This window comes from Balaenoptera acutorostrata, chromosome 9 (assembly GCF_949987535.1).
Source record: "Balaenoptera acutorostrata chromosome 9, mBalAcu1.1, whole genome shotgun sequence".
Lineage (NCBI taxonomy): Eukaryota > Metazoa > Chordata > Mammalia > Artiodactyla > Balaenopteridae > Balaenoptera > Balaenoptera acutorostrata.
The window spans coordinates 41,553,417-41,580,962 of NC_080072.1; the positions used below are offsets into that span (position 1 = coordinate 41,553,417).

General features: G+C 41.9%; 1 long non-coding RNA gene across 1 annotated transcript in view; it reads left to right on the plus strand.

The window, feature by feature from the left end:
* The window catches only part of LOC103005149 (uncharacterized), a 41,008-nt gene extending 20,875 nt beyond the window's left edge, over positions 1-20,133 (plus strand). The window contains exons 2-3 of the long non-coding RNA XR_450389.1: positions 18,385-18,485; positions 19,936-20,133. This is a non-coding gene — a long non-coding RNA (uncharacterized LOC103005149). The remainder of the gene's footprint in view (positions 1-18,384; positions 18,486-19,935) is intronic.
* Positions 20,134-27,546: the final 7,413 nt, after the last annotated feature.

The following is a 27,546-nucleotide window of genomic DNA, read 5'->3' on the forward strand; positions in this document are numbered from 1 at the left end:
CCAAGGCTCGAACCCGTGTCCCCTGCAATGGCAGGCGGATTCTCAACCACTGGGCCACCAGGGAAGCCCTCCTTTGGTGTTCTTTATCTCAGTTTATGGCACTCTTATTTATTCAGTTGTGTGGGCCCCAAACTTTCATTCTTTTCACCAAATTCATCAGCAAATTCTTTTGCCTCTACCTTCAAAATAGTTCGCAAATCCAACCAGTTATCACCCCCTCCCTGGCTACCACGCTGGTTCACCATGCTCACTGGTCTCCTGCTCTCCCTCTTGTCCTACTTGAGTCGGCTTTCCACATGGCAGCCATGGTAATCCTGTGAAAATGGAAATCAGATCAATTCTCTCTCTTAGTGAAGAGCCCCCAATAATTCATTATCACATTTAGAAAAAAATCCAAAGTCCTTTCCATGACTCAGTCCCTGCTCACAACACTGCAGCTGCATTGACCTTCTAGCTGGTCTCAAGATGTAGGTTCATCCCTGCCCTGGGACTTTTGCACCTGCTCTTCCCTCTGGCTGGAATGTGTCCCACCCCCCCACCCCCGAGATTCACATGGCTGGTACTCTCCCTTCATTCATATCTCTGCTGAAATAATCACCTCCCTCTGCCCCCTTATCTAAAACAGCGAGCCTGTTTCTCTCTATCCCTTTATCTGGATTTATTTTCTTCATAAAACATATCATTGCTTGGCTTGACATTGTATATTTATTATATAATATATATGTGTGTGTTTATTTCCTATCACCCCAACTAGAATTAAGGTCTCATGAAGGCAAAGACTTTGTCTGATACTTTCATGACTTTACCCTTAGTGCCTAGAACAATGCCAAACACAAAACAGGTGCTACATAATGTTTGTTGAATGAATGAATGAATAATGAATGAATGATTGGCTTAGACCCATGAGGATCCACCCCTCGAAGTTGGGGATAGGCCACTCTTTCCTAGAGGAGGGTGCAGATGTGAGCAAAATTGGGTTCTACCAGCTCAGGAGGAAGGGTAAATGGCAATGGCTGCTGAGTAGATGACCAGTAAACTCTGCTATATCACCTTTGTCCAGTTTCTATTGTTATGGAGTTGCTGAGCACTTTTGGGTGAACTCAGCATGTCCCATTCTGTTTTGTTTAAACAAAGCAGCCAGCAGGAGGGTGTGCACTGGCTGTCTGGGGCTTGGCCAGGGTGGGAGCACAGGGTGTCTACTCTCTAGACCCACAGCAAAGCCATGAAATGAATTGTGACTTCCGGGGGCAGCGGGGACTCAGGGCTGGGCTCCATTTATTATCTCCCTTGGTGACAGGCTGGTCCCCAGTGATGTCATCTGAGCATCTGCAGGCACCTCTGCCAGGAGCCCACTAACTGGAAATGACATCAGCTACCAGCAAAGTGACTTGGGCGCCCGGCAGACACGTCCTGCTGATCCCCTGTCTGGAGCTCATCTCCTGCCTACCTGGAAGTCTTCTGGCTGGCACTTTGGCAAACAAAGAGGCATTTGAGAGGGAATTAAGTTGACTTTGAAAGATAGCCTCAAAGTATTTCCCAACACGTTGATGCTTACATTGAATTATAGGTGCTAATAAAGCTGTCAGAGCCTTGGCGCAAGGACCAAACTCAAGCTAACGTATCCCTGAGAAATGATGAGAATTCCTCTGGGCCTGGAAAATCAGTCCCTGGCCCAGCTGGAGGCTCACACACACACTAGAAAGGTGAGGAAGGGCTGGAATTACCCATTCTGACTACCATGTTGATTGGCCCAAAGGGCTTGCTGTAGTCTTAAAGCAGAAGGTAGCTTTGCTGCAGTCCTCCATGTTTCATTGTATTCTGGGATGCGCTGATCCTTTCCCTTCTAAAATACTCAGTGTGGTCGTCAAGCCTGGGTGACTACCAGAATTTGCAGTAAAGAGTAGTGCTTAGAGTGTTAGGGAAAAGGAGATACAACAACAGAGCACTCCTCCTGGGACTTATCTAAGATGAGGTCTGTGATTTTGTTCAAAAGACACACAGATAAGTCCCAGATCTCACATAGGTCTCTACTTCTCAGGAACTTATTAAATGTCAGGCCCTGTACCAAGTTCTACACATTCATAATCTTTAGAAAGCATCCAAGTCCTATGAACAACTAGGTATGTATATATATATATGTATGTATTCATTTCACCAAATATTTATTGAGAACCTATAACATGCTAGGCCTTGAGCTAGACTCTTGGGATACAATGAGGAATAAGACAGACACACACTGTCCTCTGTCCCTTGGATTTGGTCACATGAGCGACAATCATTAACAATCGCAAATGCAGTGAGTATTAAGGAGAAGTCTGGGGTGCTGTGTGAGGATATAATGGGCAAATATAAGGTTAAGGTGTCAAGGAAGGCTGCCTTGAGAAGGTGAAATTGAAGGTATGAGCTGAAGAATAAGTGGGAGTTAAGGAAGGCAATGGATGCGCCAGAAAAAACAAGTTGTGTTAGTGCCACTGTATTAGTTTCCTATTGCTGCTGTAACAAATTACCACAAACTTGATGGCTTAAAACAAAACAAATTTATTCTTTTACAAATTCTGGAGGTCAGAAGTCCAAAATCCGTTTTACTGAGGGAGAATCGAGCTGTTGGCAGGACTGGTTCCTTCTGGAGACTGGAAGAGTTTGTTCCTTGCTTCTTTCAGCTTCTGGTGGCTGCAAGCACTCCTTGGCTTCTGGCTGCATTACTCCAATCTCTGCCTCCATCCTCACATTTTCTTCTCCTCTCTGTAATCAAATCTCCCTGGCTTCCCTCTTATAAAGACACTTGTGATTACATTAGGGTCAACCCAGGTAATCTAGGATAAATCTCATCTAAAGTAAAGATCCTTAATCACTTCTGCAAAGTCCCTTTTACCATATAAGGTAGCATTCACAGGGTCTGGAGATTATGATGTGAATATAGCTGGGGACCATTATTCAGTCTACCACAGCTACAAAATGGGGAAAAGCCTGTGGAATGCATTTAGAGAGGTAGCATAATGTAGTAATTAACCTATGGGCTCTGGATACTGGCATCTAGGTTTGCAACCTGACTATAATGATTCTTTACTGGATGACATTGGACACCTTATTTAACCTCTCTGTGTTTCAGTTTTCCCATCTATAAAGTGGGGGTAATAATAGTACCTACTTCATAGGATTGTCATAAGGATTAAATGAGTTGTTTCAAGTAAAGCATTTAGAGCAGTGCCTGGCATCTTGTATGTGTTCAATAAATGTTAGTTTTTATTATTAACTATTATTATTTATTATTAACTATTTGTTGCAGTTTTATTGAGATATAATTGACAGATAGCATTGTGTAATTTAAGGTATATGACATGTTGATTTGATACACTTATATATTGCAAATAATTACCACCATAGGTTAGCTAACACATCTATCATGTCACATAATTACCATTTCTTTTTTGTGGTGAGAACATTTAAGACCTACTATCTTAGTAACTTTCAAGTACATAATACAGTATTACTAAATATAATCAACATGCTGTACATTAGATCCCCAAAACTTACTCATCTTATAACTGAAAGTTTGTACTCTTTGCCCAACAGCTTCCCATTTCTCCCACCCCCTGCCCCTGGTAATAACCACCTTTCTAGTCTCTATTTCTATGAGTTTGACTCTTTTAGATTCCATGTCAAAGTGATATTACACACTATTTGTCTTTCTCTGACTTATTTCACTTAGTATAATACCCTCAAGTTCTATCCATGTTGTCGTAAATTGATTGACCATATATGTATGGGTTTATTTTTTGAACTTTATTCTGTTCCATTGATCTATGTGTCTGTTTTTGTGCCCAAACCATGCTGTTTTGATTACTGTAAATTTGTAGTATAGTTTTACATCAGGAAGTGTGCTGGCTCCAGCTCTGTCCTTCTTTCTTAAGATTGTTTTGGCTGTTTGGGGTCTTTTGTGGTTCCATATAAATTTTGGGATTATCTTCTCTATTTCTATGAAAAATGCCATTGGAATTTTGATAGGGATTGCATTGAATCTGTAGATTACTTTGGGTAGTATGGACATTTTAATAATATTCATTCTTTCAATCCATGAGCATGGACTATCATTTCATTTATTTGTGTCTTCTTCAACTTCTTTCATCAATGTCTTCTATTTATCAATGTGCAGATCTTTCACCTCCTTGGTCAAATTTATTCCTAAGTGTTTTATTCTTTTTGATGCTAATGTAAATAAGATTATTTTCTTAATTTCTCTTTTTCATAGTTTGTCTTTAGTGTATATAAATGCAACTGATTTTTGTATAGTGATTTTATATCCTGCAACTTTACTGAATTCCTTTATTATTTCTGGTGGAGTCTTCAGGGTTTTCTATATATAATATCATGCCTTCTGCAAATAGACACAATTTTACTTTTTCCTTCCTGATTGGAACTGTTTTCTTTCTTTTTCTTGCCTAATTGCTCTGACTAGGATTTCCAGTACTATAGTGAATAAAAGTAGCAGGAGTGAGCATCCTTGTCTTGTTCCTGATCTTAGAGGAAAAGATTTTAGCTTTCCACCCTTGAGTATGATGTTAGCTGTGGACTCATCATAAATGGCCTTTATTATTTTGGGGTAGGTTCCCTCTATACCTACTTTGTTGAGAGTTTTTCGTGAAAGGATGTTGAGTTTTGCCAAGTGCTTTTTTTCTGAATCTATTGAGATGATCATATGATTTTTTTCCTTCACTTTGTTAATGTGCTGTATCACACTTATTATTAATTATTATAGTTTTACTGTTAACAGTTTTTCAAGAAACTGAGTGAAACAAGGAGGAAAGTATCTAGGTGACTCAAATGATAAGCAGGATTTGATTTTAGACAATGCAGAGACTTGAGGGCCATTTCATGAATTTGGATCACCACCCTAATGATGACAGGAATCATGAAAATGTTTTAATGGGAGTGACGTAGCTGACTTGCCTTTAAAAAGTTTGTTTTGGCTGCATGGTTGAAAATAAGTTGAGACCAATTAGGTATCTCCAGTGAGAGATGATGGTGGGTATCACCATTCACATTTACTGAGGAGGAATCTGAGGCTTAGAAGGATAAAGCTACTCATTTAAGTGGCCTTAAACTACTTTGAGCCTTCATTTGCTAAGGACACTGAATTAACAGAAAGTGAGAGTTTATAACCAGTGAGATCTGAAACCAAGTGAGTTTGATTTCAATGTCTGTGCTCTTTACTGAACGACATGGCTGCCATAACCATGGTAACATGAATGAAAGACTTGCTGCTTCCTGGATACGCCAGGAGTAGCTGCTTAAGGACCTGATGGGAGACCTGTATATGAGAGAAGCCTTTACTTTCCTTGTCTTTGCTCCATCTCAATTTCTCTCAGGTTGACAGACAAATGTTTCTCCAACAATAGTAAAACAGCATTTTCATCTAATGAATCTTCCACTCTACTCCCAGATTCACATTCACTTAGTCCCTTTAGGTTAGGTTCTCTTGGTCCTTGACCGCTTGGTCTTTTTCCTGAAAATCTACTCCCTCGATGGTTACAGTGGCACCTGTCAACCATGGCTAATATCCTTAGCCCCTCTGGACCAGGGTCCTTCTATTACACTAGATTCTTTCAGATGTTAATGATAAAAATTTAAATCAAACTGGCTTAAGAATAAAAGGGAATTTTTAAACTCATAAAACTAAAAAAGCCAGGAGGTGTAGTCTTCAGGTATGGCTGGATTTAGGTATTCAAATGATGCTGAGAAATCACCATGCTTTATTTCTTAGCACTACTTTTATTTGTAGTGACTTCCTTCTCAGGGTGATTCATTTCATGACAAGACATCCACTAACTCTTACAGCTTCTGAACAGCACTCCATCTAAGTCCAGTGGGAAGATGGAATCCAGCAAAAGGTTCAGTGTGAGTCTCAATGGATCTACTTGAGTCACATGCCCATCCTTAAACCAATCATTGTGGCCAGGGGAATGAAATACCCTAATTTGCTGGGTCAGGACCATATATTTCCCCTGGAGCTAGGTGGGGGTGGGATCAGTCTTATCCAAACCAGATGGACTGAGAGTAGGGGAGTGGGTACTCCTGAAAGGTGAATTTAGATGCTGTTAGCCAAAGAAAGGAAACTGATGATGAGCTTATGAAAACCCAGTAAATGTCGACTCTTTTCACAAATCCCATGTGTTTTTCAGTCTTTCCACTTTGACCTACCTAATCTCTTCCACTCAAAACATCCTACCTGGACACTTTACCTGTTGGGGCCAAACTCAGTTTCTTCTTCCCAGGAAACTTTCCTTTATCTCAGGAACAGGCTCCCTCTCTTACTCTGCCCTGTACTCCTCTATCTACATCTTTCTTCAGCTCAAGAAGCTCTGCATTGCAGTTATCTGGGTCAGTCCTTCCTACCTCTTGTAACTGGCATGGCCTGAGAAGGCACTAGAACACCCACATGGAAGTTTGTCCCTCTGGACCAGGTACAGACGAGATAGTCACATGATATTTGCCACATTAATGATTGCCCCTGATATAGTCATGAGAAAAAAATATTCCAAAGATACAATTAATAATGATACTTGGGCTTCCCTGGTGGCGCAGTGGTTGAGAATCCGCCTGCCAATGCAAGGGACACGGGTTCGAGCCCTGGTCCAGGAGGATCCCACATGCCGTGGAGCAGCTGGGCCCGTGCGCCACAACTACTGAAGCCCGCGCGCCTAAAGCCCGTGCTCCACAACGAGAGAAGCTACCGCGGTGAGAGGCCCGCACATCAGAACAAAGAGTAGCCCCCGCTCGCCGCAACTGGAGAAAGCCCGCGTGCAGCAATGAAGCTCCAACGCAGCCAAAAACAAATAAATAAATTTATTTTTTAAAAAAAGTGGGGCTTCCCTGGTGGCGCAGTGGTTGAGAATCTGCCTGCGAATGCAGGGGACACGGGTTCGAGCCCTGGTCTGGGAAGATCCCACATGCCACGGAGCAACTGGGCCCGTGAGCCACAATTACTGAGCCTGAGCGTCTGGAGCCTGTGCTCCGCAACAAGAGAGGCCGCGATGGTGAGAGGCCCGCGCACCGCGATGAAGAGTGGTCCCCACTTGCCGCAACTAGAGAAAGCCCTCGCACAGAAACGAAGACTCAACACAGTCATAAATAAATAAATAAATAAATAAATAAATAAATAAATAAAAAAGAACGTGAATTTCTTAAAAAAAAAAAAAGTTAAAAAAAAATGATACTTTAGTAATGAGTTGAAGTAAGATACTTCACTACTCCTCATCCCTCCCTGCTGCCTTTCCTGCTCCTCTATGCCCTCTCAGGCATCCCTACCTCATGGAATGAGCCGGGAGAAGCCCCAGGGAGCACCCGATTCACATGCAGTGCTGGACTAGACCTGAGTCTCCTGACAACCTGTTCAGTAATCTTCCCATTCTGACGCATTTTCCTTTTTTTTTTTGGAATAATTGTTTGTCGTCATGACAATCTTATAAATAAGATATTATTCTTCTATTTTATGTTGTAGAAACTGAGGCTCAGAAAGATGAAATGGCCTGCCTTAATTCAGGTTTCATTTTTACAATCCTGCACCTTACATTTGCCTAATCTTTTCTTCTTAATAGGTGTGCATCTTTTATTTTAATTTTATTTCCTTATATTATGTTAAAAGTGTTTAAGTGACGCACCTGGAAACTGTTTCGTAAGGAGGTAGGGTATGAACAAATGCTGATATAAAGAGAAAGTCACCCAAAAACACAGGGCCTGGAGCTGAGGTCTTGGCCACTCCATGGCCGGGTTGCCTTGACTCCCTGCTGCCAGAATGTCCCCACATACTGAGGCTGAGAGTGGAGGTTCCCTGGAGGAGGGCAGGAGGATAGGATTACGCTTGGAGCCGAGAAACAATATGATTCACTTCCCATCACCCTCAGATGCCTTTTTCTTTCCCCACCAGACATGAGCTCATGGAATTCTGTTTCACGTTCCTTTCGATAGATTTTCCTTTTCCTGGAGACAGTTAAATGGAACCATCACAGGGACACATTCATCCAGAGCAGCCATTGGATGGTAACAGGATAATTGTGCCGGCCCTGGTACCACAGAGATGATCACTAGCGTCGCTTTAAGAATGTGCAGAGGCCACATTTACGTTGTAGGGCAGCCCCTTTGACAACTTTGGCAAAGGTCTCCAGCGCTGCTTTCCTTTCCGCAGTGTGATGTGAGAACACCGCTACAGTACAATCCTTGTTTAAGCACAAGCCAGGCACTGTGCCGCCTGGGCGGTGGATTACGTCCCAGATGATGGCGGAAAGCCTCGGCGGGGAGGGATTCGTTTCCTCCAGGCTCAGTGTATATATTTTACAATAATGTGTGTTGCCCACAGACTACGTGGTTATCATACCAATGTAAGGAGCAGCTGAATCCACATTCAGCAGAATGTTTTCATTATTCGTATTCTTGATCTTGACATTCAAGGCCCTCTGCACTTTGGTCTAGTCTTCTTTTCTACTACTGGCTTATATATACCTTAAATAGAGACGGTAAAGAGGTCTCATTCTGTGTATCCACTGTGATCACTTGGGAGTGGCTGCCTGGAACACGGTGTTGAGAAGGATTCTGAGGCTACATCCTGACTCAGCAGGATGAAGCTCTGTGATTGATTGGTGAGGTCTGCCATAGGTGAGGGTGGGGAGTTACCAGCACACACATCTGCCCTTCCATATCTCTGCCCAGTACATTACATTCACTTTATTAGCTAAGCTGCAATTTTATACCTATTTGCTTTTTCCCATCTTCTCACTTGTTAGGAATTCTTTTCTTGTGAATATCTGTTAATATTTTTCATGGGTTATCACAATCTGCAGCTTTTTTCTAAAGCTATTATCAAGTCCTCCTAAGCAGGCATATTTATCTTTCTTCATCATTTCTTTAGCCTTTGGTAACATTCTTAAACTACCATTTTCCAGCTTGAATTAGAGAGTTATGTATGTATGAACCTTATTTCTCCTGCAGGTTCATAAACTCTTTGATGATAGAAATCAAATTTCTTTTATTTTTATCTCCCTATGGCCAAATGCGAAAAGAAAAGCTAAAATCCAAGAATGAATCTTAGCTCCTTTGGTTGAGTTCTCACATTTTACAGATGGAAAAACTGAGACTTAGGAGAGGGTGAGAGAGTTGCCAAAGGTCACAATGAAAGTCAGAACTATTGGTTCTGACTCTAAAAGTCAGACTCCTGGAATGTTAGATTTGGAAGGAGTCTCTTAGGCTGCTTGGTTTATAGCTTTGGTGGCCAGGAAGCTCTAAGTGAAAGGACATCACACTTTTGATTGTTCTTCCTTATCCTGGTCTTTGATGTTCTGGTTTCATTATGATTGCCCTGTGGTAAACATGGATCATAACAAATCATTTTTGGACATAACCTCAGAGTGAATAGTGAACAAATAAAAATAAATTCTATACATTCATTCATCCATGGAAAATTACTGACACTATTCTATGTCCTAAGGATACAATAGCATACAAACCAGACAAAAACATGCCCTTATGGCGTTTAAGTTCTAGGAGTGTGTGTTTTGTGTTTGATTTTAATTGTATTAATTCATTAAATTCTCGCAAACTATATGTGATAGTTAATATTAACATCATCCCCATTCTGCCAATGAGAAAATTAAGGCTCAGAGAGATAAAGTAATTTGCCCAATGTTGCACAACTAGAATGTGATGGAGACAGGATTTGAACTCAAGTAGTCTGGCTACTTACCGACAGAAAACTAAGACTCAGAGAGGGTAGGCCATTAAGCCAAGGTCACACAGCTGGCTTAAGGGTAGGGTTGGGCTATCGGACTCTTAGATCAGGTTCTTTCCAGCCCACCAGTCGTGCAGTTCTTTCCCAATCTGTGGGGAGGAATGGGATAGGCAGAATCCATGGGTGCGATGGCTGGGTAAGATCTAAGAACACACGATTTCTCTTGCAGGATAGACATGGGCTGTTTGTTTCTCACCCGGGTGAGATGGTGGGAGGGTGGGGAGCAGACTTCCAACACACCAAATATTGCCCTAATTGGCTCAAAGGCCATGATTGTATCAAGTTCCAGAAATTATGAGTGAACCAGACAGTTAGGGCACCACAGCTGGTCGGCAAATTCTTGGCTCAAGTGCTGTAATTATTAAATGTAGCAGAGAGAGAGAGCAAGAAACTCAGACACTTAGTCCAGGATAATTGATCCAAAAATTATGGGTTCCAAGAAGGCCAACACTTGCTTAAATTTAGATTTGGACTCGACTCCTGTCACACGCACACAAATGACTACTGTTTCCTGGACACCCACTCAGCGCACACAATCGGCCCCTCAGCTCTGCCAGCCCGCAGGAACAAAAGGGATTTTGATTCTGATTATTTTTAAACTTTAATGACAAATCCTTTCCTTCTCCACATTAAAAAATAAAGGCTGTGCAGAGCACCATTAGGGGACTGCTCGCTGCCACTCGATTCTCGGAGGCACTTATGTTGTTTAAATTTTAATTTCCGGGTTGAAATTTTTATTGAAAACATCACTATCTTTCTAAACAACAAAAAAAAGTTTCTTCTCTTGTCACCGTACTAGTTTGTTCTTTTACCTGCTCTCACTTCTCCTCCACGGGAGGTTTTCCTACGTCTCCGTGGCTCTGTGGCTCCCAGCAGCCTCCCTCCAGCCCTGTGATCTGAATTTGCCATTCCTGCCCCAAACAAAAGGTTTTCAGTAGTTTGTTTGTTTATTTATTTTTTTTGGTAAATTAGTTTGTCTTAGGGGCAGGCTGAGGGTTTAAGCCTGTAAATCCCTGACCATTCAGGGGCAGTGTCCCTCTAGTGATAACGCTGGTGATGAGGGTGATGATGATGATATAATGAGAGACCTTGCTAACTGAGCCCTTCCCATGCACCAGGCCCAGTTCGAGGTACTTTTCATGCATCATCTTCTGTATCCTTCAACATACTACAGGGAAGCGGTTTTTACTCCCTCTTACAGAAAAGGAGACAGATTCTGAGAAATCATTGCATCAGGGAAGGTGAGATGTCATCTCTATCATTCTAGAATAATGCTGGCCATGACAAATACCACTAGAAAGGCAGACGTGAAGGACTGAGCGAGATCTGAAGAGAGACGTGTTTTAGTAAGTGCCGGGGTAAACCAGTAATTCTTCATGGCAAAGAGGGCATTGGAGCTAAACGAGCCGGATTTTGACATGCAGAGAAAAGGCCAGTGAATGCCCTTAGTAAAGACAAGAAAACTGGCAGTGTGTTTGGGAATAGCTGGCTTGGCCAGTGTGGGAAGAATGAGGAGTGGAGTTAAGGGCAAGATATAGGGATGTGATGGTCTGTTTTTGGAGGGCCTTGAATATCAGCCTAACGGCATTGGTCATTCTCCATGGGCAGAGGAATCATACAATGGTTTTAATCAAGGGAGTGATTACATTGGAATTGCAATTTTGAAAGACCACTCTAGCAAAGGGTGAGAGCGAAATTGGAGGCAGTAAGACAGGAGGCCGGGAGGCCAGAGGATGGCTGTTGGAATAGACTCCACCCAGCTCCATGTCTTATCTTGCCATGCTCTTCCCGGTGACTGGCCTTGGATGCCAACCCTCCACCTGGGACTCCCAGGTGGCCCACTGGTCCCAGCGTGTCCTCATATAGCTCTCTGCTGCCCCCACCTGGCCCAGAGCCCCTACACAGTTCACGTGCAGGACCTGGCCCAGGGGAGCTAACACAGGTTAATATCACTATGAATAATGTAACTGCTACTATTACTAGGCAAGATTCAGATCACCTACTCTGTGCCAGGCACTGTTCATGTCTATTACATTACTAATGCTCACCTCCCATAGGAATGCTAGGAAGCGGCTACTATTATTACTTTCATTTCATAAGTAAGGAGACTGAAGCTTGGATCTGTTCTATCCCCAGGATGGTAAGACGTGAGAGTTTTGCCAGGAGCCTACCTGACAGTCTGGGGTTCCTGTGTTAGAGTCACTTCTGTCCAGATCCTGCAGGGGGACCTGGTCAGAACCCCAGTGGGGAGCCCTGCCCATGGGGTGAGATGAGGGTGTGGCTATTTTAGAGAGGTGACCAGGCTGGGGAGGGCATGAGGAATGAGGGGAGGGGAGGGAGTGGTCCTGTCCAGGATCGTAGCACTGAGAACTGGGGTGACAGGGAGGGCAGACCTTTGCATGAGAAATGGAGGCATCACACCATGGAGACAAACAGAAGAAGCCAGAAAGGAGCATGGGGAGAACCAGGGCAAGGCTTCCGGCTCCTAGCTGTGACTGGCGTGAGGGTTTGGGCTGGCTCTGTGTGCTTGTTGGTTCCTTTAAACAGACAAGTTCTTACTACTCAAAGTCATCTTTCAGACTTGAAAATATTTGGGGTTAAGGCACTGACTCTTAGGAGATTCCTGTTAAGGAAAACCCTCTGGTATATTTCAAGCTGAGAGCAGGGCCCTGAGGAAGCCGGAGACAGACAGGGCAGTTTTTAATGGCAAGATGCGGGGCACGGGCACAGCTGACAGTCAGCAGGAGGGAGCGGGCCCAGAGAGGTGTGTGGAGAGCCAAATGCTAACTTCTCCCACTTCCCAGTCTTGCCTGGGGCCAGCCCTGGGCACAATGATGACATTTCTATAAAGCAGTTCTCAGCAAGGCTGGTATAAGAAGGCAACGAGTACCTTTGCACAGTTAAGTCCATCCTGCCCAGTTAAAGGGCTCTGTGGGACGAGCTGAGGCTGGGAGGCTGTTCCGAGTATACATGAAGCATCAGACCATTAGCGGGAGTGAAAGCCGGGAGTATGTGTCTGTGTGCACATTCTCAGTGTCACGTCTTCCCTGCGTCCAACTGGTCACCTCACTTCCCCAAACGCTCAGTGTCTCCTGGCTGATGGTGTAATGCAGAAGCAGCAGAGCCCCACCCCAGACACAGTAATGAAAGGATGTGAATAAGAGTGGGAAGGAAACCATCTGGGGAATGTTACTCAGATTATTGTTGGCAAAAAACAAAAACCATCTTAAGACAAGAGAGGTTTATTGTTAGGATGAGTGTAGACCAGAATTGAACTTGCATAAGCTTCAAACCAAGACAGCCTACGGACCCACTTCTCTCCCCATCTCTCTCTCATGAGCTGCAAGAAGTCATGTGTTCATAGCATCTCTACTTCCACCTGCTCCAATCAGATCCCAAGATCAGTGGACAGTCATGTCTGTATGCTGCAGCCCAAGTTGTGGAGGGTGTCTGTGTGACTGGCTTAGCTAATCACTGTTGGTCCCACTGGAGAATGTCCTTCATGACACCCTCATGGGGGTAGAGTCTGGCCAATGGGCAAGCCCCCTTGGATAGGATGTCCACCGTTCAGCCAATTGCTGGTCACCTGGTACTAAGAACAGTGTATGGCTACTTCCCTCAGTAGATGGGTTGGATTTGGATAGCAGAGCCCGTGGAAACTGGGGGTCAAGCATCATAAAATACACATTGTAAACAGAGGTGCATCTGATTTTGATCTCATGAAAGTCATCCTAGGAGTAGGAGAAGGAATTAGGGAAGGAAGAAACCATAAGGACATGCATAGAAACAAAAAAGTATTTTCTGGAAACACAAAAGTCAGACCTGAGACATACCTTAAAGAAAACCTGGTCATATGGGACCTAAATGGGGAGGAAATCCAAAAAAGAGTGGATATATGTATACGTACAGCTGATTTGCTTTGCTGTACAGTAGAAAATAACACAATACTGTAAAGCAACTATACTCCAATAAAAACTAAAAGAAAACCTGGTCAAATGCTCCTATGTTACAAATGGGGAAACTGAGCATCAGAGAAGGAAACCAATATCAGGACCCTACATCGATTCTTCTTTCATTGCTGGCTGTCTTGTCTCCTTCAAGCCACCTACACAGGAGAAGAGATTTCTCAGAGCAGATGATTTAATGGGTCAGCCAACCTCTTTATATATAGAGGACAGATCTGTCCTGTATTAAACTGGGATTCACTGAGGCATGCTTAAGTAAAGACCTTGTCAAGGAAGGACACTTGAAGTACCTAGGATTAGCAGTTAAGATCAAACCACAGGAATGAAAGAAAAATTTAAATTAAAATTTGATTAAATATCTGAATTAGGAATGGCTTTATAATCTTAAAACCAACACAAATACCAAAAGGAAAGATTGATATATTTGACTACATAAAAATATAACACTTCTGTATGTGAAAATTAACATAAACAAATTAAAGCAGAAAATGGAAAATTGGCACAAATGTCAAAGGATTAATATCTTTGCTGGAGTATGGAAATTTTATGAAAATTGATAAGTAAAACACTAAGGTCTCAATGGACAATGGGGAAAGTATATGAACATGCATAAAAAGAGGAAATATATGATTAATTAACATTCAAAAAAAGTATCTGTGATGTTATTCAGAGCAATGAAAATGAAAACAGCAACAGGACGCTCCTCTCCCCTTTTATCTACCCAAATTAGTAAAGATTACAAACAATCCCTGGTGCAGGTGGAAAGACAGTGAAACAGCCACCTTCTTATACTGTGGAGAGAAGTCTACTATGAGGCACTCATTTTGGAAAATAATTTGGGAATACGTATCTGGGAATTTGTCGTAAGGAAATAATCTGGAATCTAAAGATATTGGTTAAAGTACTATTTCTCATAATGAATAATTAGAAAAACCCGTTGTACCACCACAGAGGAACGTTAAAGTAAACCATTGTTCCTCTATATATGAGAATATGTAGCCCTTAGAATATTTCCAACAACCTATGGAGATGCTAGCACCACAGTGTTAAATCAAACCTGTATGCACGTAGAGTGAATATGACCACGTATAAAAAGGTCACAGCAGAAAAGCACACCTGCCAAAATGTTTGTGTTTCCTCTGCTTAGTGGACATTTTGGATCATTCTATTTTTATTTTATTTTTAAAATTTTCTCTTCAGTTAAAATAAGCATGTATTATTTTTATGAACAAAATAAATCAGAGAAAAATGAGTGTGGGAATTCATTTGAACTTGAGCGCAGCAAATAAAAGCGATTGAGAGAGTGAGGGAAGAAAAGTGCAGGGCAGTGAGCTGCGTCCCCCATCCGGTGTCAGCCTTGCAATTTGGGAGGGATTGAGCCAGTGCCCATCTCTGTGGATGGGCCCTCCTTCCCACCCAGGCTCAAGCCAAGGAGACTTTGGTGGTTACACTGGGGCCCCAGTGGAGTGAAGTGAAGCCATTTGCATTGATGTGTGTGGGATTCTCCTCTCTCCAGGAAGCACGTGGCCCCAGCTGCTGCTGGTGGTCATCCCACAAACTTGAGGGAAGCCATCGTACAGGCAAAACCAAGACCAAGAAGAGAGCAGAACCTGGAGGACAGCAGAGGAGCAGCGTTGCTGCTCCCCGACCTCAAAGCTTTTCTATTAAGTGAACTTATAATGCAGGAAGTTGGTTTGAGATTTCTGGTTTTTTTTTTTTTTTTTTAATGCTGTTACTTACAACTGTAAGGATTCCTGATACAGAGAGATATCACAGATTGCTTTCCACTGACAGATTGTACCGGAAATAGAAAGGAATGTAAGAAAAGTTGAGGGTATGTGTCTGACTTCACTATTGAGAGAAAAGAACCTGAGAAAGAGGTCTAGAAAGCAGGATGAGTCTTGGAAACAAGCAATGTAAGAAAGAGGTAGAAATGCCCGGAAGGGAAAGCCCTTTATGAAGGATGCTTGGCACCATCAGCCTTATCGCATCTCATCTCATCTCATCTCATCTTATCTCATCTGACCATTTGATGGTCCTGCTAAATCACACAGACTGGAGAAAGAAAGAATGACATCTCTCAAGAGAGATGTTTTTGTTCCCTCTTGACTGGCTAGCCAGACTCTAGATGGTCTGTGGGAATTGGGATGTGCTCAGCTGGTCATCTGGATGAATCCTGATGCCACCAAATACACAGCACCTTACGACAGGCGTTAGAGTCCACGCTCTACGGGTGACCGACTCCACCAAAGAGAGACTGATCAGGGATGAATGCAAGGGATGTTTTGCAAGATCTATGTAGTCCTGATTTTGGACTTGGAACAGAAAATCCTCAGCTCTGGATTTGAGGAAGAAAATCCTCAGCTCACCTAAGCAATTCTCACTTTGAAATTCAATACAAATTGCTGCGTAAATTTTGCTGAAGAGTTGAAAGTGCGCACACACACACATACACACACACACACACACACACAACTAAAACAGTGATCTTCCTATTTGAGACTAAGATTTCCAGGAGATCTCTGTGTACTTAGTAAGTCTTCTCACTCTGCTCATTCATCAGAATGAACTGAATTATTCATTTGATCCTCTATTCATTTAACAAATATTTCCTGGGGACTTACCTATCTAAGGCTGAGGGATAAAAGAATAAATAAAATAGTAAATAAAATATATTTATTTAACCCTTACTATATGCGAGCACCAAAGTAAGCACTTGCATTGTATTATTTATTGCATTTCATCCACTGAAACAGACCTATAGCTCAGCATTATTATTTATTCCAATTTAACAGATGAGGAAACTAAAAATTTGATAGGTAATTTTCCCAAGGTTATACAGCCTCCAAGAGATGGAACCAGCAATCAATCCAAGAGTTACACACATTTAATTAACCCTTATGCCAAGGAGAAGACAGAAGCCCCCCAAATTCCCATGGGATCATATATATATATATATATATATATATATATATATATATATATATATATATATATATATATATATCTTTGGTGCAGGGGAAGCTAAGAAGGTGGCTACTAATCCTGCTAGGGAAGGTTTGAAAGACAAATCGTCACTTGAGCTGTATCTTGAAAAATATGGAGAAAAACAGTAGGTACTGGGGAGGACGTGTACTCCTAGTAGAGTGCAGAGCTGAGCAAAGGTGTGGAGATGAAAGAGCATGGAGGCCCTGTGTCTGGGGAGCACCTCAAGTTCAGTGGGGCAGTAGCAGAAAAAAGGATGACAAGAAAAGGCTTTATCTGCCAAGCCAAGGAGTTTGAACTTGAACTTGAACAAGAGGAGCCAAAGAGGTTTCCCAGCCTGGAGGCAACAGGCTTTGTGTTTTAGAATGATCTTGTAGCTGGTGTGTCAGGGGGAATTTTTAAAGAGGGAGAGACCAGATGTACAGAACCTTGTTGGGGAGGCCTTTGTAAACTCCAGGCAGCAAAATGAAGAGGACTTGAGCCATCCCAGCCCCCACCTCAAAATCATTAGAAGTTTGTGCCAGTTTGGAGTTCTGTTTTTCTAGAGTTAGGGAGCGACAATGTAATATAATAAAGAGAGCACTGATGTCAGGCCCTCCTGCCTTCAAATCCTATACCTCTTACCTATGAATGCATGACCATCAAACCTCTCTTTTCTCTTGTATAAATTGGTCATAAGACCTAACTCATAGGATCTCAGGAGGATTAAGTGCAGTAATTTATACAAAGTCCCTAGCATAAAGAAATTCCACAAATGGTAGTTCCATTCCCTACCCCTTCATACTAAGAAATGACAGATTGGGCCCACAGATTAGATAGAAGACCTGCCACATGCTGACACTTTCCAAGACTGAATAAAACATTTAGCCTGCTAATCCAATTTTTCTGCAGCATTGATTTACTAAATTGATTAATTTTTAGTAATTTTTTCTACCACTCTAGCTACATTAGTCAGGATAGACTAGTAACACATTAACTCTGGCGTCTCAGTGGCTTCATAACATAAAAGTTTAATTTTTCACTCATTTGATATGATCAACAGCAGTAATCAAGGGACTTTGCTCCACGTAGTCACTCAGGGACCTAAGCTGACAAAGGCTCCACAGTCTTGTAACCTCACAATCTGGAATGCAAGGTCTCCAAGGGTCCTGCGGCAATGGAAGAGAGACATGGAGGAGGTACACAGGCTTAAAACTGCCTTGACTCAGAAATGACCCATGTCACTTCTACTCACGGTCCCCTGTTTTGAACTAGCTACATGCCTAAGCCTAACTTCCAGAGAAGCTAAGTAATGAAAGCAAGGACATGCATATTTGGTGGGCACTATTTGCTCTGCTACAATAGTGATAGCTATATAAAAATTGTAAAAAAACCAAAAAACTAAAAAACCGAGTATATTTTCTTCTGGTTAAAGTCTCAAGTTATCCTTGACAAATGGAGTCATTCTTCCTTAGTTCTCATCACAGTCCTTTGCTTCAGAGTAACTCGCTGTGAAAATATCTCCCACTCTTTACCCTGTATGACTTCAAATAACAGAGCTGGAGGAATCTCAGAGAGAACTTCCAGGTCGACTTCTGCGTGGAAATCGGGTATCCTGAATTGGTAAATGACCCACTAAGGCATCAATTTCTGTTTTGACTCTTGTTGCTTTAACAGGAGAGTGACCAAAAAGCTTCTATCAGTGCTCAGCCTGGGGTGGGCTAGAACCTAGATGGTCGGCTCATAGAAGATATTCCCCCTCACCCCACATAAACTCAGTAAGTAAATAGAACAATTTGTGTTTCTAAATCACTTTTTCTGTAATTTGGGTACTCAGGACATGCTGTACGAGAATCATCTCTGGTGTCTTAAGTTCTATCCTAGATGTACTAAATCTATGAAAAAGGGCTCAGGAATCTTTACAAATGTTTAGCCTTGCTTTGAGATTAAGCCCAGGAAAACTTGATCCGTTTGTGTATAATGGTTCGTCGTGGGCACAGCATCTCTGAGGCTGGGCAGGATGAAGATGGAATGGCTGGGTGTTATTGCAAAGACAGGGCTCGAAGAGATACCACCTACAGGATTCAGTGGGGAGCAGCCCCTGGGTAAGTGAGGCCCTGTGGGCGTGGAGTCACCCAGTGTCCACCCTTCCTTGGAGGATTATATTGGCCTGTGCCAGAGCTGAGACAAGCCAGACATTGTTCTGCATGTACCAGAAGTGCCAGCGACAGAGGAGTGGGCCAGCGCTCTACAGCGGCCTTGTGTGGCAGGGAGAAGCTTCGCCAGCTAGGATAGCAGCTAAAGTAGGCAGAGAGGGCTTGCTCAGAAGTGGATGTTCTATAGACCCCTTTTAGAATATGCAAGCCCTCAAGGTCCTTGGACAATTGGAGGGTAAAGTGCTCAAGAGTGTGACACTGAATGTATCATCTATCTGGTGGCTAGAAGCTCTAGTACTTGAAACTGAGTTTGGAGATCTGGCTCCGAGAGTTGTAGAGAAATTCATACTGATTATACCAGATGGGAAAACTGAGGCCCAGACAGAAGGCTGACCTGAGCTAAAACAGTGACGAGTGGCAAAGCTCGCTTCGTCTCCTTACCCCCAGCTCAGTGCTTTAGCTACGGAACCATGCTGTTCACAGTAAAATCTTAAAAGTCTAGGAAGTCTCAAGGTACAGGTCCTTTTTCTTCTCTTCTTCTCTAGCATACCTTTCTTCTTGTTTCTTTACCTACTTTTCTCCTATTTCTTTTCAACTGATCTTTTCTGTTGCATCTGATTCAAACCGGTGAGCATAGACATGGGCAGCACAAAAGTAAAGAATTTATCATGGGGACTTAGGAACATCTGTAGGGCGAAATTGGAGCAATGACATCAGAGATATCAAATTAATATAGATGAACTCATTTGGTGTATGTGATGCCATCTCTCATATCTGGTCCCATCAGCTTCCCTAAATCACCAGGGTCAAGTCTTAGTTCAACAGCAACTTCATTTACACAGTTCATACCCCCTCCTTATCAGACATGGAAAACCATGTACATGGAATAGATATAGAGAATGGTGTGTGAAAATTATTTAACCTCTCTGAGCCTACATCCATTATCTGTAAAGTGGGCATACTCACAACTGTCTCGTAGGATTAAGCAAAACAATGTAACATTGTGCCTCTTATAGGGCCTGACATATAGAAGATAACTTAAACAACACTTTGTCTCCTTTTCTTTTTTCAGGCTCACTCTTATTGATGAGGAATGCTGAAATGGGAAGAACCTAGGAAACAGAAGCCCCAGGACTCTTGTTGCACCCTTGCCAGCCCACCTGGGTGCTTGGCAAATGTCTCAAGATTTGACATAGCTAATTCCGAAAGTCAGATACTATGATAAAGAAATGTGGGGGGAAAAACTATTGACCTATTTCCTGGAGAAAGAAAAAAATTCTGCCAAAACAAAGATGTTTTCAGAGAGTGGGTTGGTTTTGATAAATAATTAACTTGGGTTGGTTTCATTGTGTCTGGAGGAGTAATTACAGCAGCATGTTCACGCCCCTGGAGTTCTGTTGTCACATTTTCCAGGATAAAAATCTCCTTTGAAAAAAAAGAGTTCAGAAACTTGGCTGTAAAACAGTGCTCTGGTCTGAAGAACGCTGTGAAAACTTTCACAGTTTGTGGGCAACATTTTTAATTGGATCAAAAGATGCTCTATCATTTCCAACTGGCCTCAGTTAAACCCAGGTAAATGAAATTGTATTGCCTTGGGAGGCATTTCATGGCCACAAAAGTAGAAGACCCCCTCTGTTGTCCTATTGAGAATGTTGCTCCTTTCAACAGTTACTAAGTATACTGTCACCCTGACATTTTTTTTTATATTTATTTATTTATGTGGCTGCATTGGGTCTTCATTACGGCGCACAGGCTTCTCTCTAGTTGTGATGCGCAGACTCCAGAGCGCACGGGCTCAGTAGCTGTGGCGCACGGGCTCAGTAGCTGTGGCGCACGGGCTCAGTAGTTGTGGCGTGCGGGCTCTAGAGCACGCAGGCTTAGTTGCCCCGCGGCATGTGGGATCTCAGTTCCCCGACCAGGGATCGAACCCGCGTGCCCTGCAGTGGAAGGCAGATTCTCAACCGCTGGACCACCGGGGAAGCCCCACCTGGACATATTTTTCGCTGTGCTAGGTGCTGGGCTGGTTGGAGGTGGATACAGAAGGAGCTTTCGTCTGATGTTGAGCTCACAATCTCACTGAAGAGATGATAGTTTACAGTGTAGTGGAAAGAGTGCTGAGCTCAAGATGTTGATTCAAATTTAAGCTCCTCTGCTTACCAAACCTAAGGGTCTCAAGTCCCTTTTCTGTGAAATGAGATAATTGGATTATATGGCAAATGATTTTGAATTCTTAGGCCAACTCTGGTGGTAGCGTCTGCTGTATGGAGTAGATTTCTGAGGTCATGACCATGTCTGGTGGGAAAGAACACTGCAAAAGAACAAGAGAATGCTTAAACTATTCTGTATGAAATAATGAGAGATAGATAGGGAAGGAGGAGGGAAAACGAGAAGTATGAGGGAGGAACCAAAAAGATGGTATGGCAGGAAAAATGCTGTATTTTCACCAACTTTTCATTTTCCCTCAGGGACCGCTTATTACTCTATTTCCCAGCTTCCTCTACAGTTGCATGGGCCAGGTGACTAAGTTCTGCCCAATGGAATGTTGGCAGAAATAGCGTGTGCCATTTCCTGGCTTGGCCCCTGAGACATTCTGTGAGGTTCTCTATATTCAGCTCTTCATACTCACTTCCTTGTCTCCCAACTGAATGCAGAAGATCCAGAGGAAAACTCTGAGATGAAACCACTAGAGAAAAAGAGAGTCAGTTCTTGGGTCACTGCATACAACTTCCCTCTGAATATCCATCTGGACTGTGATGTGGGTAAGAAACACATTTTTTTTTTAAAGCTACTGAGATATTGGGGTTGTTTGTTACAGCATTGAGTCCACCCTGACTAATACAGATTGTGGGAAGCAGGAAACCAAGTGGGGAGTGACCAGGGAATACTCCTAAAGGCCGAGTGGTAAGGGTGATTTTTGGTAAAGAAATGCCCAATATCTAATTTGAAGTCATTAATTTAGCCATGATGGAAACGCTTATTCATCTCAGCCCCACCCCTAAATCACAAGTGTTTTGTGAGAATCAGTTTTCAGTGAAATTTCATAAAAAGGATGAATGTCATACCTGAGCTGCTACAAAAGAGACCACACCCACAAAAGCAGGGAGCTCAAGGCAAATATGACCAAAGTACACAAGTCCCCTGGGAATTTGCAGTAGACTCACACAAGACATGAAATGAGATTTTGACTCATTTTTGTCTAGACTGTAATGGTGCAGGGAGACTCCTGCTGACCTCAGGGTTACCAGGCATTATAGCTCAAAACAAATCAGCAATCTAGCCAGCCCTGAAGCACAGGTCTCCCTCCAGGTCCTGCTGGACTCCCAACCTGGCTCTTGTTTTGCCACCTCCCTCTGCTTTTTCATGTCCACTCAGACCACAGGAATGCCAAGCTCTGGAGAATCTTATCTGTCAAGAAATCCAAAGGCCCGACATCGTTTAGTGACAGGGTTAGCGTCTGGCTCCAAACTTCGGAAAAGCGAAATTAGATGAGAACTTTGTGGAGCAGAGCAGCCTATTCCCCACCCTTGGAGGTGGAGCTGCTTCCGAAACAGGATTGGGTTCTATGAAATTTTGGGGGGATTGATATTTGTCTATTTTCTTAAACTATATTTAGATAAGGTTGGATTGGCCATGATTAGCTCACCATGAATCAGTGCCAATGGACAGCGGAATGATTTTCGTTGGATCAAGTTTCTCCACAACTCTCAAATAATACATATTTTTAGATATGAATTTCAGATTCAGAGTCTTCTCCTTTTGCTATGATTTTGGAAGTCTTGCCAAGTGGATGTGTTAACTTTCTAGGCCAATGGCTGAAATCAGAACCATTGTTTCCCTTTGGGATTGTTTGTCAGACTCCTGCAGTCTCATGGCTGGGGATTCAAGATGTATCCGCTTTACTGTTCGCAGTTTGTGTGCTCTCAGATCCAGGATGATTCAGTTACACGTAAGAACCCAACAACTTTCTGCCCTTCCAGCCCCTCCCTGGGCAGCCCAGAAACCAAGGACGATGGCAAGTCTCAGAAATCCAGGTTTAGTATTTACCATTTCATGGACTTCTAGTACTGCCAGCGTGCTGAGAGTCCACCTAATGCAAAAGGGTTACTTAGTAGCTGAGCAAAATAATGCCCAGAGGGATGAAGTGTATAAAGAAGATTATACAGTGAGTCTGAGTCATAAGCAGAAAGCAAAAAATGATAGTATGCTTTTGAATATGCTGTAATTTTATTAAAGTACACTGTAAAACAGTACAGGTTGAATAAAAAAGAAGAAAAAGGTTTTAGAATTAGAGTATGAAAAAGAAATCAATGATAGACATCCCAAAAAGAATATTTATAAAACTTCCTTCTTCCCAAAATAACAAGAATAAAAAAATTGAAGCAAAGCTAAACCATTAACGCAAAACTAGGGAAGTATCCCAATCTCATACTCTTGAGTGTTGTGAAAGGATTTTCAGATTTAGAACAATTTGGACAGAATTGAAAGAAGATGATGGCTGCACGGATGCATGACTCCCCTTAGAAACAAAATTGCAACAGAACAGGAAGTAAGGGGAGGTAAAGCTGAACGTTGTTGATATTCAGAGTTGGAGAGATTAGGACTAAGGTTCAGGTTGTTCCACCGGGAAAATGGGGAGTATCTTCTGTTGAAGAAGCTTTTTCTCACTGTTGATTTTCAAAAGCCCTATAGGCCTGGGCTTGGATTGCTGCCAGCTTTTCCTCTGGCCTTTGGCAAGGCAGACGGTATGAGAGAAATGGAGGAATCATTTCTTAAGATTCCCTGTTTGTGCTGATCCAACAGCAGCAAACATAGGCTCGGTAGGGTGTGGCAATCAATGCATGTCGAACTCAAATCAAAATCATGTGAGAAACAAGGACAGAAATAAGGACAGCACCTTCTTATAGCCAGTCACCTAGAGAAGGGTGCAAACCCAAGTCCAAAGCTCACCACCCATTCCTCCTTGAGACAGGGGAACTGAATCACCAATATGGTGGTGCGATTCTCAGTTACTTCCAAAAAGTACAGAGAAAAAGAGCAAAGACAAAATTCTTTAATTCTGGTTACACAAAGCCCAAGCTCCTTGTCCACACCCTTTGGACACTTGTGTGACTGGAGAAAAAAACCCCAAAATATCCAGTGCTTCAGCTCATATTCCAAGGAAAAGATTTACACAGTGCTCACGGCAACAGTAAATCCACAACAACTTGGAAAAAGAGCAGCTTGAGATACAATGGCTCTGTTCAAAGATGAGGAAAAAGAAATCCCTGCAATAGGAAACCACAATAACAATTAGCAAAAATAAACAAATACATGAATAAATGGAACATAACATGAAAAATACAAATAAATTCCAAAAAAATGTATTCAAGAAAATAGAAGAACATTTTAGTTGCAACTACTTTACACTCTCAAGGCAAACATAGACTTTATGAAATGAGAGATATATTGATATTTATGCAACTGATTATAATAGAAAGGAAGCTGGTAAAAGTAAGGATATGAATTAAAGTGAAAAATAATATACTGGAAACTTTAAAATATACTTTCAAAGACCAAAATTAATATCTGAAAATATTAAGTCAATGGTGTGTGGACACAGCACTGGGGGGAAAAAAAAACAGGATGAAGAGCAAATAGGAAAAGATGAAAGTATTCACCAATATAATAACATGACAGGGAAAACTGACACTGGAGAGCAACCCATGACATTTGGGGAAAGGAAGCACTGTAAACAGAATAGAAATGCGTTCTAAGACCTAAGAGAAGAAAACCTTTCAGATTTGAAGGAATGACTGATTTTCTAATTTGAAGGGTGCACCCTATTCCAGGAAACTTAGCAGATAGAAAAAATCCCTCAAATATAGGCTAGTGAAGCGACTAAATTTCAAAGAAAATGAAAAAAAAAAGCTATTAAACTCAGGACAGGTTATCTAAAAGGGCAAATAAATTAGGTTGAGTTCAGGATGCTAGAAAGCAATTGTGCAAGAAATAGGAATTCTAGTGTGTTAGTCAAAAACTGTCTTTGGTTTTTAAGAAAAATAAAAGACATATTTTTCATTTTCACCAAGAACTTTATTAAACAACGTATTCACCCTTTTGTTCCACTACCACCTGCCATTTTTCAGGCAACTTCATAATTCCATATTCCCAAAACTTATCTTTTTGAGCAAAGAACTGTTCCAAGTGCCTTTTTTTTTTTTAAATTATTTTTGGCTGCTTTGGGTCTTTGTTGTTGCGCATGGGCTTTCTTTAGTTGTGGCGAGCACAACTCGCCACAACCCGTGTGAGGTGCACGGGCTTCTCATTGCAGTGGTTTCTCTTGTTGCAGAGCACGGGCTCTAGGGCGTGTGGGCTTCAGTAGTTGTGGCACATGGGCTCAGTAGTTGTGGTGCACGGGCTTAGTTGCTCCGCGGCATGTGGGATCTTCCTGGACCAGGGCTCGAACCTGTGTCTCCTGCGTTGGCAGGTGGATTTTTAACCACTGCGCCACCAGGGAAGCCCCCAGGTGCCTTTTACAGTCTTCCAGGGAACTGAAATTTTTTCCATTAAGAGAATTTTGTAAATACCGAAATAAATGGAAATCCGAAGGTGCAATGTCTGGTGAATATGGCAGATGAATCAGAACTTCCCAGCCAAGCTGTAACAGTTTTTGCCTGGACATCAAAGAAGCATGCGGTCTTGCGTTAACCTGATGGAAGATAATGCGTTTTCTGTTGACTAATTCCGGACGCTTTTAGTTGAGTGCTGCTTTCAGTTGGTCTAATTGGGAGCAGTACTTTTTGGAATTAATCGTTTGGTTTTCTGAAAGGAGCTCATAACAGAGGATTCCCTTCCAATCCCACCATATATACACATCACCTTCTTTGGATGAAGACTGGCCTTTGGTGTGGTTGGTGGTGGTTCATTTCGCTTGGTCTACGATCTCTTCCATTACACATTATTGTACAGTATCCACTTTTCATCTCCCATCACAATTTGTTTTAAAAACAGAACATTTTTGTTACATTTAAGTAGAGAACCGCGTGCGGAAATATGGTCAAGAAGGTTTTTTTCACTTAACTTATGTGGAACCCAAACATCAAAGCGATGAACATAACCAAACTGGTGCAAATGATTTTCAATGCTTGATTTGGATATTTTGAATATGTCGCCTATCTCCCACGTGGTACAACATTGATTGTTCTCAATTAATGTCTCAATTTGATCGCTGTCAACTTCAACTGGTCTACCCAACGGTGGGGCATCTTCCAGTGAGTAATCTCCAGCACGAAACTTCCAAACCACATTAGACACGTTCGATCAGTCAACAGAACCTTCTCCATACACTGCACAAATCCTTTTTGTGTGTTTCGGTAGCGTTTTTACCTTTCTTGAAATAATAAAGCTGAAAATGTTGCTTTTTTTCTTCCATCTTCAATACTAGAATGGCTACACAAAAATTCACTAATTTTGATGTCTGTTTTTTAAATGCACACTGATATGACAGCTGTCACATACAATCTAACAAAATTGTTTCGAATGAAGTGAAAGACGACTAAGTGCTACTAGAACCATCTTACGGAAAAAACCGAATGAACCTTTTGGCCAACGCAGATAACTAGTTAAATGTGTAAGTAAAACCAACAGAAAGTTATTCTCAAATATAAAACGTCTTGGGGAATATTTTATCCATGTACTCCTCCTGAGAAATGTACTGAAAAACACAACTTAGACAGCCAGGAACTTTTTAAGAATAGTAAAAGAGCTGAAGAATGGGAAAATCTGAGTATGAAAGGGAATTGAGAATTAAGTATGATAAATGTATAATTATACCTAAAGATATTGTAGTTAGAAATGGTTTTAAATGTTATAATTTAAAAAAATAATGTTAAATTAAAACAAAATGATAATAACAAGATCCTGAAAATAACATTATATAATAGATTGGGGAGGGGAATCCCAGAGTATCCCAGAGTCATTATATTTCATATCTTATTTTATCATGAGGGTAAGGGTAGGATTGATGACTGTCAATAGATTTGGTTTTGAAGGATGTAGTTTGATCTCATTTATAAATATTGATATAAAAATCCAAAACAAATTGAATATTAACAACTCAGATCAATTTACCAAATCTTTATTGAGCTTCTATTATGCTCTTGTTTTAGAGATATAACAATGACTATAACATAAAATTCCTGTCTCTCCTGGAGCTTATGTTCTACGCCATGATCAAGAATGATTTATGCCAGGAAAGCAAATATGAATTAGCACTATGGCAGCTATGACTATAATTCAGAATCTTGGAAAGGTTTCCAGTTCTACATGCAAGGATCTTGGAAATCACCACTCTGCCCTAAAAATAAGGAAAAAGCTGAACAGACCAAAAAATCAAAAAATTCTCCTAGATTTTAAGAGAGGTGAGAACATAGGGCAAACCCCTGCCCCCAAGATTGGAGAGACAGACAGGCAAATACAAGGAGTAATGGCTTACTGGAGCAGAGACTCACAAGGGGAAACCTCAGTGGGAACCAGGGCCAGGAACCAGTGCCAGGGAGGAAAACTTGACTTGTAATTGATGAATTGCTGGAGGCTCAGTGTGGATGACTCTAAGAATTAAAAACTCCAGGGGAATCAATCACAGGGTGGCCCCACAGTTTTATGCGTTTTACCTCTAGGAGTTCAACCAGGTTCCCACAGTAAA